This window comes from Adiantum capillus-veneris, chromosome 20 (assembly GCF_014529385.1).
Source record: "Adiantum capillus-veneris isolate H3 chromosome 20, ASM1452938v2, whole genome shotgun sequence".
Taxonomy (NCBI): Eukaryota; Viridiplantae; Streptophyta; class Polypodiopsida; order Polypodiales; family Pteridaceae; genus Adiantum; species Adiantum capillus-veneris.
In genome coordinates this window covers 9,799,403-9,819,585 of record NC_140950.1, presented here as the reverse complement: position 1 = coordinate 9,819,585, position 20,183 = coordinate 9,799,403, and the positions used below count along the sequence as shown (strand labels likewise).

At 44.7% G+C, this 20,183-nt stretch overlaps 1 protein-coding gene and 1 pseudogene across 1 annotated transcript in view; both read left to right on the top strand.

The window, feature by feature from the left end:
* The window catches only part of LOC147432075 (mediator of RNA polymerase II transcription subunit 4-like), a 28,865-nt pseudogene extending 9,906 nt beyond the window's left edge, over positions 1 to 18,959 (top strand).
* Positions 1 to 20,183, top strand: part of LOC147432074 (uncharacterized) — a 45,977-nt gene that overhangs the window by 12,883 nt on the left and 12,911 nt on the right. The window lies entirely within an intron of this gene.

Here is a 20,183-nt window from a genome sequence, read left to right as displayed (position 1 = left end):
ATTCAGCCGTAGCTTTGTCTTTCCCTGCGTTGGCCGACTCCTGAGTCCCTTTAGGAGCCTCATTGGGAACGTGCTTCTTGGCTGAATTTTTCTTGCCTGATCCTGCCTTGACGCCAGTGTTAAATTCACAATCTTCTCCCTTGAGCAAACCATTGCCAGTGTTTGCTACCTCGATGAGCTGCGTCAAAGTAGTGACTTTTGTCTTCGTGCAGTATTTTCTCAATCCTTTGGGTAGGCCACAACAGTATTTTTCAATCTGTTCTGTCAATGGCACAAACCTATAGGAAGTTACTGGAAGTAGAGCTTTCCAAAACTTCCGATTGTAATCATCCAGATTTCTGCAAGTGGCAGCATTTAGCTGGTGCCATTCTGTCATGACATCTGCTTCGAAATCATCAGATAACCATGCTGCTGCAAAAATCTGCTTGAAGTAAATCCATGTGGACGGAGCTTGCCCTTGAAGCAATAAAGTTGTCCACCATTGTCCCGCATTCCCTGTCAAGAAAGTGGCTGCCTTGCGGACCTTTGAAGCCTCTGTAAAGTTTCCCCCTGCATAGGCCTTATCAAACTGCTGGAGGAATGAAAGAGCCTTCTTCCTGTCATCAAACCCTGTAAAGGTCGTGAATGACACTCCTTTGCCACCTTCTTTGTACGGAGTTGGCCTCTCCAGCGGCGTTAAATTGTCATATGGAAGTGACTGAAACATGGGAACACTATTAAGGTTCATCTGTAATCCTTGGCCGCTATTAACTTGACCTGGAAATGCCATATTTGGCTGCTGATTTGTAATTCCAGCCATACCAAAACTTGCTTGTGGCATCCCAAATTGTCCCTGAGTGCTTTGAAACCCTGGTTGCATACCCATGACACTGTACATGGGGTTAGGCATCATCGTTTGAGCACCCGCAAACACTGTTCCTGGCGTATAAAACTGATTTCCAGGTGCATGACCAGCCATGCTTTGGAATACGGATCCACCTCCAAAATAGCCAGGGTGTACTGAAGGTGGTGGGAAGACCTGTTGCATAGCCTGTAAGTTGCTTCCCTGCCCATTAGAACCAGCTATAGGCTGTTGAAAGGTGGCGGGCTGAATTGGTACAGCTTGAAAAACTGGCATCTCAGCCACCTGTTCTTGCACCTTAGGCATAGGTTGTGGAGACTGCATGTTCTCCGTCAAGTGTACAGGTGTTTCCATTGACTGTGCGGTATGAATCACCTGTGCTCGAGCCTTAACAGGCTTTTGAATATGATCCAGTGACCCAACTTGCTGAGACGGAACCGGAGGTTGCAGAAAGGCTAAAAACCTCGGATTCTGCATTACTTGTGTGAACATAGCCACAGCAGTAGCCAACTGGGTCCTGAATATATCATCATCAGTCTGTGGTGGTCTTGAGGACTCACCCACTTCATGTGTCTGTTGACCCTGTGAAGAGGAAACCTCTTCAGTCACATCATCTGGTCTGTCAGCCATAGTTACAATTCCCTGTGTCTGGTCTATGATCCCTGTGTCTTCAAGCCGAAAACTGCCCAAGGCTCACTTCTATGGGAAAAAGTGATTTAATCCCGTCGATGGAACCATGAAACCGGCCTGTTCAATCCAAAAAGGGCGGTAGACTTTACTTTAAACCTTGATTTAGCTTTCACCCATTATTAGTCGTCTATTTTACCTGTACTTTCAAGACACAACAAAGGGGAGAGGGATACAGGCTGCTAGATTGCACCTGTATGAGTAGACGGACACCAGATTGGCCCCTAACTTAGGCGCCCCTTTCGGTATTTCTTTATTGTTCAAAAGAGGGAATAAACGCTGTGGTTCCTACAAGCTGCCCCGCACAAACTCGGCTGAATTTCCACTGTTCCAGCCCGATTTCGGCAGCATAACTGTACTAGAACCTTTCACGGTCAGTATTCCCACGCATTGACTGACTTTCCCGACGCATACGGGCACTTTGCAAAACCTGGCGAGAATCTGCAGCACGCTGAATTCTCTGTTTTCAGCCCTGAAAATACGCCAGATCGCCTGTACAGCGGTCCCCTTGCGTCCCCGAACCTCCTGGGGGTATTAGGGTCCGTTTAGGGCCAAAACCCTAAACCTGCAAAAATACACAGCAGGCTGTAATTCACTGTTTCGGGCTCCGTTTCGCGTGCCGGTCGCATCCCTAGCAAGTCCTCGAGCTCCCGCACCTGTAGGGCTACTTGCCCTTTGAATCGGACGAGATTTCTGGCGTGAAACCTCTCCGAATTCACCTGTACCTGCGGGGGGATTAGCCGCTAGCTAATCCAGTACCTGTGCAAGAGGCTCTTGCCTCGGCAATCGCGCATGAACCCACACAATTGTACATTGGTCAAATGAAGAGCCCACTAGAGGGGCATAACATACTGCCAAAGGGGAGAGAGAGGGCAGTGCGTAGCGTGCAGGGCATCACTCCTGGCACCGCACTGTGCATAAGAGGGAAAGCAAGCACTCCATAGCTCTTAACCTGTGACAGAGACTTGCAAAATGAGCCTCCCAGCTATAAATCACGTTTTTGCCTTCTCTATAAGTAGTAAACTGGCCTCAGAGTGCCAAGTGTCACTCATTTGTGCATTTTCCCGCTTTAGACCCTCGGGTCTAAAAATATCTCACCTGCAGCCTCTGTTGACTTGGCCACAGAGTAACAAAATGATCCCCATGTCAAACTGCACGTAATGACGCGAAGACATTTTCAGGTCCCAAAATAGCAGTTCCCTAAATTTTAGGAGATGCTGCCATTGTATCTTTCTAGGTCATCCGACCCTCTTTGTACACTGTGGCCACATCCAAAACTGAAATGTAGCCTCTGTAGCAAAGGATTCCACTTTGGCTAGTCAATGACCCCACTTGGCTAACCATAGTCCTTGTCCAACTTAGTGCTCTCTTGCCCTCAGGCCTGGACTCCCTCTGGACAGTTCCACACTAGCTATGCAATGCAGGGCAGTTAGATTTCCCGAGGGGTGTTTCCAAAAAGTGAAAGTAAATAGATAATAAGAAAGAAATCAACAAAAAAGATAGATAGTAGTCACACGCTGGTGACAGCCGCCACTGAGTAAGAGCATGGATAACCGCCAAAAGCTCTTTCTCATAAATCTGTGCTGTCAATTCCTGCCGTGAGAACAATCGGCTCTCTTAAGCAATGACATGGCCTTCTTGCATTAAGACGGTACCCAGACTACGACCACAAGCATCACTATATACTTCAAATGACTTATGCAAGTCCAACAAAGTCAAAACTGGTCCCGTAGTCAATTTCTCTTTCAAAGTCTGAAAGGCAGTCACCTCTGTGGGTCCCCACGAGAAAGGGACTCCTTTATGTGTCAAGATATGCAAAGGGGAAGCAATCTCTGCAAACTTTCGAATGAACCGCCTGTAGTACAAACACAATCCCAAGAAGCTTCCAACTTCATGGACATTCTTCAAATCGGGCCAATCACGAATAGTCTCTATCTTGGCCGGATCCATTTGCACTCCTGCTGCTGACACACTGTCTCAAAAAGTGTATCTCTAGTAGGAAAAATTCACTTTTCTTTGCATTAATCACTAGCTTGTGATCTCGTAATTCCTAAAAGACCTGAAGCAAATGATCTCTATGTTCTGCCTCATTCTTGGAGAAAATAATGATATTGTCAAAGAAAGTGTCAACAAATAGCCTGGACTCTTGGAAAATCCTGTTCATCATCGATTAAATGTTGCCAGAGCATTGGTTAAGCCAAAAGGCATCACCAAAAACTCAAATAACCCAAAAGTCGTCCGAAAGGCTGTCTTGTAGACATCTCCCGACGCGATTCTGATCTGATGATATCCACTCTTCAAATCAATCGTGCTAAAACACGAGGATCCTTGTAATCTTTCGAGTATATCATCGATCCTAGGAATCGGAAATCCGTTCTTGACGGTGATTTTGTTGAGAGCTCTATAATTCCAAGATCCGTCTTTCTTCAAAACCAACAACACTGGAGAGCAATACGGTGAAGTACTAGGCTGGACAAGACCTGTTTCCAAGAGGTCTTTCACTTGGTTCATAATCTCTTTAATCTGTGCTCGGTTCACACGGTAAGGTGGCCGGTTCGGTGGTGTGCTTCCAGGAATCAGATCAATGGTATGATCTTCAGGACGAGCGGGTGGTAACTCGCCTGGCAGGCCCTCTGAGAAGCAATCGGCATGAGAGTGGAGAAAATCTTGGCGTTCTCTATCAAGTTCAGACATATTTGTCCTATCCTCATCACTCAACTCTTTCAAAAAGATCGAGTAAACAAACAGATTGGATTTCATTAATTTAGAAATGGCCGAAGCCGTTACAATAGGGACAAACTCGCCCTTAAGTTTAATGTCAAGTACAATGGTTGTGCCCTTCTCTGTAGTCAATGTCGCTTTCCTCACCCGATAGTCGACCACGGCGTTGTTCTTGTGGTACCAGGGAACTCCCAAGAGAACATCACAACCTTCCAAAGGCATTATGTAAAAGTCCTCATGCCCCGATTGCCAATGACAGGTGTAATGGCTATGTTTCTTGGCGGGTGCTGCTAGAACTGCCTCCGCATGTGGTCCCATCCGATCGGGAGTGATCTCGAGCCGTGCTGCCAATTCCGGTGAAATGAAGTTGGCCTTGGCTCCTCCATCAAAGAAGATCAGGGCCTCTTGGTCTTTCACTTTGCCCCAAGCTCGGCAAAGTTCTGTACTCTCGTCCAATGTGTTGGGATCAGGATCCACGTAATTTGGAATCAGTCCTGTTTTCTTCTTCCACGTCCCTCAGCTGCTCTCGAACTCATAGGCCATTCGTCGTCCTTGTCATTCTGTTCTTTCTGTGCCTTTTTAGGGCACTTCGCGGCTCCTCCTGAGGAGTAAGCTTGGGTCGTGCATCTTTCTTTTCTGAGTTGCTCTTTCTCTTTCTACTTTCATTTGTCGAAGTCTTTTCTGCTCTTTGCGTCATGATCTCATCGGTGGGGTAAGTCAGACTGCCAGAGTGGATGGCAAAACCCCGTTTCGCATGACTCAACGACTCCTGAATAGAAGCTGACTTCTGTTCCAAGCAGTGATCTCGGATCTCTGTAGGTAGACCCAAGGTAAACCGCTCAATCTGTTCCTTGAACGAGATCTTCTTAAATGAAGAGGCGGATAGAAAAGAGCTTCAGAATTTCTCACAATAAGCGTCCACTGTATCTTTCTTGTTCATCCGAAGATGGTTCCAAGCAGTTCGTATATCACGTTCATACTCTCGAGTCAGCCAAGAAGAAATAAAAAGCCTCTTGAATTTCAGCCATTTAACTGGCGCAGTCTTGCTTAATAGAAGCGTGGATCACCAAGTTCGAGCATTCCCCTTAAAGTAAGAGGCAACTCTTCGAATTTTAGAGTGCTTTGAGTAACGTCCTTCCGCAAAAGCGATGTCAAACTGCTGTACAAAAGACAAAGCCTTCGAAGCATCTCTATATCCCGAAAACGTGTCAAATTTAATTGACTGTCCACCTTCCTTAAACTCTCGAACTTTCTTGCGTTTGTCTTCGAGAAAGTCATATTGGTTGGCTTTGTAAAAATTCTTCTTCTTTGCATAAAAGTTGCTCTCATTAGAGTCTGAACTGTCTGTAGACGAGTCCTCTGTAGAGCTGTCACTCACTGGGCAAGATTTAGACTTCTTTGCCTTTTTCTTTCCCTTTCCGAAGGGTTGTTTCTTGCTTCGCTTCTTGCCTTTTCGGTCTTCTTCGCTCGAGTCAGATGAGCTAGAAGAACTGTCAGAAGAAGAAGAAGAAGAAGAAGAAGAAGAAGAACTGGGTACTTCTTCAAATCGAACACGCTTCTTCTGTTTCTTTGCCTTTTCAAAAGTCGACTGACCCAAATAGCCCGGGAAGTCAATGCCTTTCTTCTGCTTTTTGCCGTGCTTTTTAGCTTTGTTCTGCGCGTCAAAAAGTTGAGCAATTCGTGCATCAACCACCTCTTCTAATTCCTTCTTCGTATATTTCTTGTGAGTAGAAGGTTTCTTAAGAGCGGGTTTTGGGGGGGGGGGGTGGTGGTTTTCTGCCACTGCGCATGCACCTCCTGAAAAGAAGTCTTGCTCTTATATTTTTCAAATTTTGGTTCCTTTGCAAAATTGAGCATCATTGTTGCATCGCCGATCAATTGACGACGCTCCATCTCTCGACACTCCGCCTGAGTAGGCCGAGGCGGGCCATACTCCTTGCCAGAATCTTCGTTGTGATCCCTTCTCGCATCTCCAGATGCAGAGGGAGTCGACTGATCCTTGCCTGAAGCCATAGGTGCCGCGTGGGATCGGATTTCCCGTAGAAGAGAAATCGGCCGTGCTCAAATACCACTGTAACAGACTTTGTAACAGACTTGGACACTCCAAGTCAAGAATCTCCCACGACAGCACCAAATAATCACTTCAAAACAGTTAATAGTTTACAATTGATTCAACATTGGCCCAACGGAGTTCCGTGCCTAGAGTTATGACTCGCGCCCCTTTCGGTATTTCTTTTTGTATTAATGAGAGTTCAAAGAACAAGAGTGCGGGCAGGCGTTCACACTCAGACTCTGCGTCCAAATGCTCTGAGTTGTGAGAGTCCAACCCAGGGATGCCAAAAGCGGAGCCCCAAAAGCTGAAAATCAAAAGCTCAAAAGCTTTGTAAAAATAAAGCAGGAGTTTTTCTCTCTTGCTAAAAATAAAGCAAAGAGTCTCTCTCTCTCTCTCTCTCTCTCTCTCTCTCTCTCGCGCGCTAAAATAAAGCAAAGAGGGGCTTTATCTCTCTCCCAAAGCGTAGGGAAAAGCAGCCAGCAAAAAGCGTAAAAACATCTCCCAAAAGCTGCCAGCCAAAATCCCGCAATTTGCGCCACGAATCCCGGAAATTTTGGTACAGCGACGTGGCAGCTTTTCCGTACGCAGCAGCCAGCAAATTAGGGTTTCGGGTTTCTGCAAATTAGGATTAGGGTTAGGGTTTTTGCAATTAGGGTTTCCAGCAGCGGGCAGCCACGTCATTACTTTGTGATAGGCACACACCACTATGTTCCTTACAATGTCATAGGGCCAAACTACTTGGCATTGTTTTCCACCGCCTTGGTTCATACTATATGACTCCTACATACCACCGTGAGCTTGGAGTCCTTGCACTTATGTTTTGATTTGTACGTGCCCTTGAAGATAGGCTGACCCAAGGGTCCTCGAGGACCCACGGGCCACAATACTTTGTAGCACAAACTTGTCTTATATGTATATATGTGAGCGCTTGCACACGCGCGCGCACGCACACACACACATAGATATAGATACATGTATGTATCTATATATATATATATATATATATATGTATGTATGTATGTATGTATCTACACACACACACATATATATGTATGTGTGTGTGTGAGTGAGAGAGAGGACCCATATTGACTAGGCTATGGCTGCGCACGCTCCTTATGCTGGTGGTTAGATGCTTCCTTGGTTGTTGCACAGGTCAATGGTGCTATCTATGGGATCCGCAGAGGGGTTGCTATCTATATGAGAGATTGATGAGGCTATTCCTGCTGACCGGCATGGCTACATTGGGAGATAGACTATTTTACCTCCTCATCAGGGTTGGTGGGCGGACTTAAATCATTGCTCGGGAGCCCCAATTGTTGCACAATAGGGGACTCTCATATTTAGGATTGCAGAGAGTGCCATCATGGCCATCACATCAGATTAGAGGTACCACCTAATGAGTAGTTGGATGCTGATTGACAACCTGTTAGAGTGGTAGGATCTTTCGAGAGGCAATCTTGTGTTGACCTTGTTCCCACTACTGAGGAGGCATTGCTTTGGAGATTGTGGATTTGGAAAGGAAAACCCCTAATTGACTTGGACTGGGATCGTGGTGAGTGGCAGTGGCCTTCGTTGCGAGCTGATGGGGCCCTTATATCCTTTTTTTAGTACACTGTTCTCTTGGGAGGAGACTCCTACTGCTGTCTCGACATCCACTTTATTGTCCATGCCAATCAAGAGGTACGACAGGTGTTTTAGACTTGGACACCCCAAGTTGGAAATCTGGTAAGACACACGAGAGACTTCACAAATTTTATCACAACTTAATACAGAGTTGAGACGGCCTGACGTAGTTTCGTGCCTAGAGGTATTGGCTCGAAAATCTGGTGCCCATTTCGGTATTTATTTTTATATTAAGGCTTGAGCAAAGTTACAACTCTCGGGGCCCTCTCTGCTCAGAAGCTCTTTAGCTAACTCAGGGAAAGAGTAGCCTTGGGTTCATATTTAAAGGCCCTCGACCATCAAACTGAAAAGCTATTACATGAAAAGCTTGCAAACTCAAAACCGACTTGCCCAAAAGCAGCCAATGTGAATCGCGGAAATCCATACAACATGGCACAACGCAAAAATCCACCACGTCAGCATGTCAATGCAATTTGCGGGATTCCATATTGCCATGTCATCAGGTCCGAGTTGCCACATCATCAGTTTGTGACAACAGGATCAACGCATCTCCCTTGTTTTTTAGCGACTATTTTGGTCATGCGTTTCTCACAAAGTGATGACGTGGCATGACCAAAGTAGAAGAGAAATGGCCGAGTGGACAAGAGAAATTGAGTCGACTAACTTAAAGAACTTCTGAACACCGCGCGTGGGGCCTAAAACCCCAAGAGCCAAAAGCTTGACCTCTGGCACGCGCTCACATGACACGTGGCAGGACTGTATGAAATCCCACGATTTGCGCTGCTGAAGCCACGTCGCAGGTGTACAGATTTCTGCGTTTGGCATTGGCTGTTGACGTGGCAGTTTTTATGGGAGCTTTTGAGAACAATTTCTTTTGGTTTATGATGCTGTTTGAACTGATGCTTTTGGGACTCTGCTTTTGGGCAACCCTTGTAAGTTTAAAAGAGCTCTTGGGCCTCACTTTGCAGAGCATCTGGAGGCAGAGTCTGAGAGCAGAGGGACCCTCGGGAGCTATACTTTGCATGGAGCAATAATAAAGAAATACCGAAAGGGGCGCTAGCTTTTGGGGCCAATGCTTCTAGGCGCGGAACTCCGCTGTGCGGTGTAGACTCTCTCTCTCTCTCTCTCTCTCTTTCTCTCGTCAAGTCTAGTGATTTTTTGTTCGTGTGTTTCTATTGCTTGGAGTGTCTGTCACAAAATGATGACGTGGTCGGCAGTACGGACAACACGTTCCACAGATTGTGCGGACATGTTGATAGTGATAGTCGTACGGAATTCTGCAAAATGCATTGACAATTGCTGACTTGGCAGCGTACGGATTTCCGTGTTTTTTGCTCGCAACTTTTAGGCGAGAAGCTTTTGACTTAGAAGCTTCTCATGTACTTGATTTTGAGTTTGAAGGCCATGGGCGTATAAATATGTACTCAGGGGTACACTTTCTTTTAGATTTTGCTAGAGAGCACTGAGCAGAGAGGATCCTCGGATTTGTAACTTTGCTCAAGCATTAATATAAAAATAAATAAAGAAAGGTGCGCCAGATTTTGGGGCCAATACCTTTGGGCACGAAACTACGCCGGGCGGTGCCGACTCTATTTAACTATGATAAAGTTTGTGAAGTGTTGTTACTGATTCTCTCGGGGTGTCCAAGTCTGTTACAGTGGTATTAGAGCTTCAAGCGTGTGCTTTTCTCAAAGCATACCGGTCCTACCAAAGTGCAGACATAGCACTTTGGCGCTTCTAAAGTTTGCAGGAAATTTGATCAAAGAATCTTCGTGTCCCGACCCTCGACTTATTAGCCACTCGACCCTTACTTCATCACGCATCGGGCGCGCTCCCATCTTTATCCCTCTGTCTTACAGGGCATAAGCCACAAGAAATTCAAGATCACCTGCCAGAGAAAAAGGAGTTCATTTTTGCCCTAAAAATGCTTTTTGACGAGAGGACGACTACAATTCTTTCAAGAGGGGCATATGTCACAAAATGATGACGTGGCGGGCAGTACAAACAACAAGACCCGCAGATCGCACTGACATGTTGACATGGATAGTCGTACGAAATTCCGTGAAATGCGCTGACAGTTGTTGACGTAGCAGTGTACGGATTTTCGTGTTTTCAGTTGGCAGCTTTTAGGCGAAAAGCTTTTGACTTAGAAGCTTTTCATGTACTGGCTTTTTAGTTTGAAGGCCATGGGCCTATAAAATGTACTTAGGAGGGGTACAATCTCTCTCAGATTTTGCGAGAGAGCACTAAGCAGAGAGGACCCTCGTATTTGTAACTTTGCTCAAGCATTAATGTAAAAAATATCGAAAGGGACGCCTGATTTTGGGGCCAATACCTCTGGGCACGGAACTACGTCAGACCATGTCGACTCTATTTAACTGTGATAAAGTTTGTGAAGTGTTTTTACTGATTCTCTCGTGTGTCATGCTAGATTTCCGACTTGGGGTGTCCAAGTCTGTTACAGTGTCCAAGCCTGTAACAGTGGTATTAGAGCTCAGAAAGATTCTTTTTCTGTAGAGGATCCGATCCCTTCTGCAACACACAGGTTCTTGAGGAGAATCTAACAGAAGAGGCATGATTTTGTTTGTCAAGGAATCTTCGTGTGCCTGTCTTAAGACTTATTAGCCACTCCACCCTTAGTCCATCGCGCATCAGGCGGGCTCCTGTCTTCATCGCTCTGTCTTAAGGGGCATAAGCCATAAAGAACCCAAGAGCACACATAGGTTCTCGCGGAGAATCTGGCAGAGATAACACCTCTCAGTGGGAAGATGAAGAAAAGTTGAAATCGGGAATTGAAGAAAGGAATGAAGAATTAGGCAAATTTTCGACAGGGAAGTTTGCCTGAGCGGAGTACAAACATCAAGTGCAGGTTGACACGGGCGTGAAAAGATTAATGAAGTACTCCTTGAACCTGAAATATGTTAAGTGTCTGAAGACTTACCCGATGGATGAGATTCACTCGAGATTGTGAGAGGCCATTGATTCTCCTCTTAGGTCGAGAAGAAAGCTGAGAGGACAGACGAGTGCAGAAAAGTGGAAAGTGTACTTGCAGAAAGAGCTAGACAGAGCTCTTGACAAGAAGATGAACTAGATAATGAAAGGCATGAAGTACTCTCAGAAGAAGAGGAAATTGGTGGATTTCCTCGGTTATTTGGGCTCGAAGTCGACTTTCGAGGTGGCAAGCGGATGTAAGAAGCGTTCTTGTTTCGAGAATGATTTAGATTTTTCTTCGTCTTCAAAGAGTTTCGACTGTTCGTCGTCCTCTAGTTCTAATGACGATGAGAAAAGGCGGAAGAAGCGGAGAAAAAGTAAGAAAAAAAAAAAAGATTTCTGAAAAGTCTAGAAGGCATTGGAGGCAATCTAGCAGTTCAAAAGAGGAGAGCTCGTCCTCTTTTGACATTGAATAGATGAGCAAGAAGACCAAGGAGTTCAAAGAAGGGACTTAGGTTGTCAGGTTTGAGGCGTTTTCAGGCTGACAGGACACCCCTCGAGCCCTTGAGTTTATACAGCCACCCGGACACTTACATTAAGGGTTTTGCAAGCTTTACATAAATGCGATCATTCATAGACAGATCCGTGGAAAAATACAACCGAAACAAAAGCATGGGTGTCAAAAGAGCAACAGGTTAGTTCTACACACACATCAATATGATTGTAATTTTGTTCCTATCACTAGTAACTACAACAAACACGCTAAAATGTTTCTTTACTATTTTGATTCTTTTGAAGTCTGATGAAAGAGATCATCAACATACTAAATATAGAAATTGACGTGTCCAAGGATCTCATGACTGTCGAGGACGGTAATTGTTTATTTTAGACAAAGACACTGATGAAGACCTATGTTCTCAAGATGCTCCATTATGCCTACGATGTCGCCCTCAAGGACATGTTAGATACAACAAACAGTGATGTAAGCAAGATCCTAGCAAACTTCAAGAAACAGTGCAACGATGAGGCACCATCGATCAGAGACAAAAAGCTCACATGGCAACACGACAAGGATGTTTATAGAACACCATTCGGAAGTTTTGATCCATACGCCATCATCAACATTGACAACTAACCTATAGGTCGGATCAACTTTAGACAATTTTCATCAAATATTTCACTCAAATATATACTCATAAGTTCTTGAATTTCAAGATTCAATCTAACACTACCCCTCTTCTTATTGTGCAGAAGAGGACATCAAGAGCTAGATTTTGCTGCTCGAGCAAGACAATCTAGCCAACAAAAGACAATGGATATCGGATACACTCGCGGCCTAGGATTTGACTTCCCTACAAGGTGTAGCGATTCTTGAACTGTCTTAATTGATTGTAAAAGAGCAATGCACATTGAACTAGGCAATCTCTCCAAGAGAACTCGGGTTTAAATGTTTGCGCTAAATTTTTGATTGTGCGGACCTCATTCCATTTTGTGGTGGGCACTGCGTCTGCTGTGAATGTAATGGTAAACCCCATGCATCAACCATGCCGATCAAGTCCTTCAAAGAATGTCTGTGCCAGGATGGACTGCCAGTAATCGTCGTTGGAAGATTGAAGCAAAGTATGTTCCCGTGGCTTCCTCGTCGCTTGTATTCCTGTGTGCTCTTTTATACTTGACAATATTTCTCTGCAAAATTTTAGTTGTTGTACTGTGCGCGATTAAAATTGCCTTTTTCAATTGGTACATTAGAAGGAGATATGGCTTGTATAATGTATACAAAGAGAATAGGGTGTGGATTCTCATTCGAATGTAGTCGCTTAATCGAATTTGTTCATTGTACGAACCATCTCCATATGAAAATAAGAACGGAAAAACAGCTGACTCTATTACGATGTCTTTGAAGGCTGACATCCGACTTGGCAAGCCATTGTACAGGAAGGGCGCAACACGGCTGAGAAGCATATCTCCATTACGAAGGTGTATGGAGCCAAACTCATGTGTATCGGATGTGGTATATGCGTGCCGTCTTGATGGCTCAACCGATGTTTCCAAAATCGAGAAATTTCTTTCGTTTTGGACTTGATCCATGAGGTCAAAGGGTTGTAGTTCTGAATGGCGACGGATCATTTGTCTAGAACGTCTTTAGACAATATGCACAATCCTATTCTTTTGTGTGATGTTGAAAGCAAGGACATCTGAAATGGTTGAGGTGGAAAGTTCATGAGTTGTAGAGTGTAAAGTAGCATTACTTGACCAAGATATCAGTGGTAGCAGTGACTGGCGCTCTAGTAATCCTTGCGCCATATCATGTGTAGTTTTTGTCACACTGATCGAGCGCAATTGTGTATGCAGCTCTCGTGCAGAGAGAATTCGCTTTATGTAGTCAGGTGTATGGATGACAAAATATCTGGGATATGAATTGGATGTTTTACAAGAAGTGCAAGACTTCAATGAGTATTTGACTTCTGCGTGTTCCAAAGCGCCAAGCAATAATAAGTGAGGGTAGCTTGACTGCCAATTTCATTTGTCTAATGATTTCGTTTATCATTATATGTAAAGTCTCTCGCCACGCAAGAGGGACATATTTTCTATTCGGTGCAGCAATTTCAAACCATGACTTAGCATATGGAGGGGGGCTGACTAGTTTTAATCTAGTTACAGCTCGCTCTCTAGCTTTTTGACGCTTGGACTCTAGTGTCGTAGATCTAAAGATCCTCATACTGAGACCTAGTATGGGAAAAAAAAACAAGGACATATGTAGTACAAATGCTCTGCAGAGTGAGGCCCCAAGGGGTGCTAAAAACAGAGCCCCAAAAGCATGAAACTCAGAAGCAATCGAGTCCCAAAAGCAACTGTTCCCAAAATCTGCCAGTAAAAGCATCTAGTGCAAAAAGAGGAAATCCGTACAGTTATGCCACATCAGCATGTCAGCGTGAATAACAGAATTCTGTACCGTCTGCCACTTCAACATGTTAGCGCGAACTGTGGAATTCCGTACTGTTGCCACGTGGCACTATGCCACACCAGCATGTCCGTACAACCTGTTTTTGTACAGTTCTATCCACGTCAGCAGGGGCTGCCCTCGGGTGATGCCACATCATCAGTTTGTGACATAAGTATTTAGGAATTAAGTGAACCTGCACAAGGTGCATTCACTACTGTAATACACAACATGCATTGGCTATCAACCATATACAAAGAAGTGTGTCTTTAATTAATTTTAGACGTTGATCGACATCGAGTGTATACTAGTGAAAATAATATGCAGGCAAATTAAACTAAAGGAGCATTGTGAAATTCTAAAACAAGCAATTACATAAGGCATCGATGGACTCTAATAAGAAACGAAGCGCTTTATCGACCTGGCAATTTTGTATATGTGTTTTTTGATTGTCCAAGCTACAGGCCGATGTTTATGTTCAACTACAAAAAATCAATGTGAATAGTTAAACCATTTCGTCTTGTAGTTAAGCGCAAAATAAAAATGCTAAATATACAATGCAGATCATGCAGAAGTGCCATACAAAAGTATGGTGGAGAGTTGGCAATGTGGTCTCTCCAAAAATTATAAGAAATGGAAGCCGTGCCCTACCCGTCGATAGGATTTATGTGTTGGACCAAGCAAACACATAGACATGGGGAATTGGATGCAAATAACAGACCTTGCAATGTTGTTGAGCTGGTGTCATGGTTATGCAATTGAAACGTCCATTGCTGTGAATATATGTCCTTTCTGTGACACACAAAGGAGTTAACACAAATACAAAAGATCCAAGAGATAGATTAAACTTAAAGAGAAGCGGAGGTAACTTTATGTTCTACATTATAGACGGTGTAGGGTTTATTGTAGTGATGAGTCTCAGTTTTTAACTTTCGGCGCAATCATTACAGCAGAATGGCTCAATCAATAGGTTGCGAATATTGAGCTGGGGACGTCTCATTTTGTTGTTTCGAATCTATATTTTACTGTTTAAATGAAAAACTCAAACCGTTTAAAGCAATTTTAACTTTGTATTCCGCTAAAACCCATTAACTAAGCTGGACATGACAGTGGTTCAGACATGAGGGTCTTGTAAATTGGTTTGTTGGTATCTAAGGAGGCAAAAGCAAAAGATGACATTTGAAACAATGACTCTTAATATCTGACATCGGAGAAGTGGACAACATGGAGAAGTGTCACGGCTCATTGGACAAAATGTTTAAAGCCAACTGAGTAAAGATCATCCTCTCTGTCATGGTTTCTTTGCGTCTAATCTGATCTCTGTCATGGAGTTCTGGGCTCTGGCTAACGTCCTGAATATATTGTTTTCTGTCCGGCTGTAGAGAAAGGGGTTCTGGCTTTGTGTCCCAAGACGAGCACCACGTGCCAACGGAAAAGAATATACTGAACAACTTTAAGCACTTCAAATAACAATTGAACTGAAAGAGATGCACGACACGAGACACGGAGTTCCACCCAAGAGAGCATTGGCCCCAAACGTTGGCGCCCGTTTCGGTATTTCTTTATTATTGCTGATTTGCAATACAACAGTCGGGGAGCACCTCCTCTGCAATCTGCACGCTCCAGAGGGGGTCGCCAAGGCTCATATTTGAAGACCCAAAGCCTAAAAGCATCAAATATGAAAAGCTGACCCCAAAACAACACTTTTCTAAAATCTCGGTCCGGGATGTTTGTACAGGTGCCACGTCATCATAATAGCAAGCACACTGGGTCTCCAAGGTTTCAACTCGAGAAGATGACACCTACTGAGAGATGTCGAGAAATTCAAGTTGTAATCTGCTAGGGTTTTTGTGGCAAGCATTGCAGGGTACCCCACTTTGCTAGAAGCTACACTTCGAAAGATGTCAGATAGCATGTAACTTCGGGCAAAATTTTTCTTGAAAGCTGGCCAAGTCCTTGTAGTGTGCGGCTTGGTAGCTATAGACTTCCACCGCTTCATGGCACTGCCTTTGAGAAAAACAGTGGCTCGAAAAATCTTTGATCCTTCTCTTGCAAGTGATCTTTATGGCTTATGCCCTGTAAGACAGAGCGGTGAAGACGAGAGCGTGCCCGATGCGCGATGGAGTAAGGGTGGGAGTAACTAATAAGTCCGGGGTCGGGACACAAAGATTCTTTAATACAGTTTGTAGTAAACGTGCCACGTTGCTGTCTCCTCTTTGGTAGGACCGGTATGCGTTCAGAAAAGCACACGTCTTAAGCTCTGATACTACTATCCCAACGGAAAAGAATAGACTGAAAAACGTTAAGCACTTTAAATAACAACTGAACTGAAAGAGATGCAAGAGTTCCACCCCAAGAGAGCACTGGCACCAATGTTGGTGCCCCTTTCGGTATTTCTTTATTATTGATGATTCGCAAAGTACAACAGTCGAGGAGCACCTCCTTTGCAATCTGCGCACTAAAGCGTGCCAGAGGGGCCTCAAGGCTCATATTTGAAGGTCCAATGCCTACAAGCATTAAATATGAAAAGTTGACCTCAAAAAAACACTTTCCTAAAATTTCGGAATTTCCCTAAAAATCAGCCATGAATTTCGAGATGTCCGTACAGGTGCCACATCATCATATTTTGAGGTTATAAACTTGTCGACTTTGTTTCGGTCACTTTTGGGCCCTTCAAACAAGTTTTGTTTGACTTTTAGGGTTTTTAGGCCCCTCGGCTGCTGATCTGTAAGTTGGTCGGGGATTCCTTCTGTTCTTCTTCTTCTTCCAGGTTTTAGGCCCCTCGGCCGGGATTTATCCCATTGGTTGGAACTCTTCTTTAAAAATAGGCCACTCAGGAAGACTTTATAAGTTGGTAAAACATCTTTTGCTGCTTCTTCTAAGGGTTTAGGCCCCTTGGTCGGGATCTGCAGGCTAGTTGTGTTCCTTAGTGGCTTGACACGTCAGCAATTTGTGACACTTTGTTTTTATCGCGGTGGCCTGCCTCTGTTTTTATCGCGCTTGTCTTTTCGAATGGCAAAAGCCTTCAACACGCAAGAATAGGTTATTGCATTTGGAAAAATAGGCCAAGGCCCAAGTTGCTTTGTTTGAACCATTTTCGGCATATCTCGCAATGTGCACGCCATAGGATTTGGATGAGGAGAGGCATAGGAGGCTTCCTCACAAGGACTTTGTAAAGCAAGGGTTCGCCAAGAGGTTGAGAGATGCATTACAACTTCTCAAGAATACCATAGAAGACTACAAGTAGTACTTTAAAAACCCTGAACACGACAAGGGCAGCGCCGCTGTAGGTGGTGATCTAGACATGTTGAAGAGCTTGTCGTGTGTGCGCATCGCATCAGCTATTACACATTTGCGATCGGTTAGTTTTCTCTTCGTGGGGCCTTTCTACCTACCCCTCGGGATAAGCAAATGAGAGCTTCACAATTCTATGACTAGAAATTGATTTAGGTAAACCAAGACCTTTAGTTGTTGAATTGACACCCATGCCTTTACACGAGCCATTAGATGTGGCCAAGGTGAAAGGGGAGGAAAGTCGTCAGTTTCTCAAGCTGCATTCAGCCATTAATTTACCTGTATCACATCCCGGATGGCTTCATGTTTTGCCAATAAAGCTTCCAACAGATCTGCCCCCAATTTCACCCGGATGTCAGCATAGCAATCCTATTCCTTTGCCAAGAAGCTTGGACAAGTTGTGGTGTTCAATCCTTGTCCACATGTGTCTGATGTAGTTTGACTTGTTATATCCAGATGGTTCAGTTCAGAGACGTACAATGACACAATGTGCTTTAGGATCTGAATCATCATTGGATAGATCCCATGCCAAAACAGGAGAGCAACATCTCTCAAGAACTTCTTGGTGTAGGACTCTCTACGTATGCAGACAGGCTGGAGTGGAATGAGGATGCATTTGGCAAGGCACCCATACATGGCTAGTGGTCAAAGCTATCAACTTAGAAGCAAAGTGAGACTCTTCTCGATTACAAGATGAAAAATGATCTGGTTAGAGCAGTCCACGAGAACCAGATTCTAGTTGCGATTGAAAAAAATGGTTCAAGGAGAATGGCACAGAAACATGGTACACAACAAAAGGAAAGATTGGTTTTTGACAACCCCCAAGAGTCGTGCAATACTCCCGCAATGTCTATAGCTAAGATTGTCAGATGAGAGAGAGAGAGAGAGAGAGAGAGAGAGAGAGAGAGAGAGAGAGAGAGAGAGAGAGAGAGAGAGAGAGAGAGAGAGAGAGAGAGAGAGAGCCAACGGGTTGTGGGTTTTGCGAAGGATCACTATCACGAAGGTGTCTCTCTGTAGACCGTTTTTATAGAGCATGTAGGAGCTTTGCATCGCTTTTCATGGCGTTGCTGTTCATTACGTGTTGCTTTTTTTTAATTTACTTATGCGATTAGATGATGCCACGTGGCCGCTTGTGGGCTCAAAGAGCCAAAAAAAAGACCTTTGGCTCACCAGGTAATCATTGAGGAGGACTTCGCAAGAGGTTGAAAAAATGAGTTCACTTGGGGAAGGTCCCATAGCAAACCACCAAAAGAGGAAATACATGTAACTGAGGGCACATGTTGCTAATTGGACTATTTTCTTATTTTTAATGATTAAATCTCTTTCTTAGGGTATTTTATTATGTGCACTAAGAACTGTTAAAAGATTGTAGCTACAGGAACTGCCATCAAGAACGGACAAACTCTGATGTGTCATTTGATGGGTGACGGTAAACATCGCGAAGGAGTTTCCGTAAGTTCGGTGGAAAGGGCCGGGTTACGAGTGCCCCTGATGCGTCACATGATGGGTGACGGGTGCATCAGTAAGGGGGCATCCCGTAGGCTGAGGAGGAAATCCGAACTGAGTAAGAAAGTACGCGTAAGAACGCAAGCACAAGAATAAAGATGGGTTCAATGACGCTTTTTACGAAAAGCAGGAACGATCGCGGGAGGACAGATGTTTTCCCGGAGTCTGTGTCTGCATTGTATCTGTGTCGTGTCCTGCACCCGAGGATGCCTGGAATGTGTCCGTGTAGCATTGTTTTCATTGACTAAGTGAGTTTTTAAAGTTTGAACAAGTTCACACTTTATTTTATTAAAGTGGCCGGTCACTTTTAAGTGACCGGGCCTTTATTAATAAAATAAAGCAAGTATTAAAAAAAAGGCAGCGCTAGAAAAGCTACGCAGAGGGGGGGGGGGGGGGGGGCTGAATTTGCGATCTTTCTCTCTTCTCTCTCTAGGAGCGTTGGCTCTGCTTTCTGGGCCGCTATTCCCGCCAGGTCCCAGAGCCTATAAAAGGGCAGCAAGCGTTGCAGTTTTCATACGCCGGAAGCAGCAGGAAGTGCAAGCGCTGGGATTCTGGAGTAGAGCCTGGCGACAGAATTTGCAAGTGTTCGCGTGACGACTAAGTACGGAGGTCGATTCTCCGAGCAAAAAGCGATAGGTATAAGGTGTTGATACGCATTGAGAATTGTTGCTATGTGTGGTTTGTTTTGCAGGAATCTCCCGTCTTACGGGAAGGCCCTTAACGGGAAGTACGGCTTCGCGCCTAAGTCCCTTACGAGAAGGAATGGCCTTGTGCCCAAGCCCTTTACGGGAAAGCACGACCTTCGGGTCTAAGATCACAGAACGGAGGGGTTTCCTCGGGTTCTCGTGCTTGTATAAGAATTCTCCCTGAATAAAAGAATACTCTTAACGGGGGGGGGGGACCAGCCCATCTTCTGGTCCCCAATACTGTGTCGATCTTCTCCCTTCTCTCATGTTTTCAAAGAATTATAATTTTCAGATTTTCTAAGTGCTCGTGTACGCTCCCATTTTGTGACAGTGGTATTAGAGCTCGGACTCCTCTCTTTCTCTGCAAAGAAGGACGATTCCGGGAAGAACGGGAAGAACCATGTCGAGCCAAGGGAGAAGCGTTGAAGAGGAGCTTCAACAAGTGCAAGCTCAGCTTGCGGAATTGCAACAAATCTTACTATTGCCAGTCGTCCAAAAGCTTTTGGGCGGAATGAAGAAAACGAATGGAACTGATGCAGCCAAGCATCCAGACAACATTGTTGGCGTGAGACCAAAGGAGGCAAGAGAAGAAGAACGTGCCGAGGTGCACAAAGGATCTTCGGATCGGAATGAACGGCCTACTTCAAGGAAAGGCCAGGAAAAAGCGCTCTCTTTGCTAGACGAGAGCAAGGACATCTCTATCTCATCTCCATCTTACTCTCCTGATTATACTTCTACTTCTCGATCATCTCGTCAGAAGAAGGAAGCAGCTACTACTGCCACTACCCTACATCAACCTAAAGATAAGCCTCGATTCAAGAAGCAAGGTCGCAAGTCTCAACATCGCATGAGAGTCTTAAAATCAAGCGACAAGGACATCAAGTTCGAAACCTACAACGG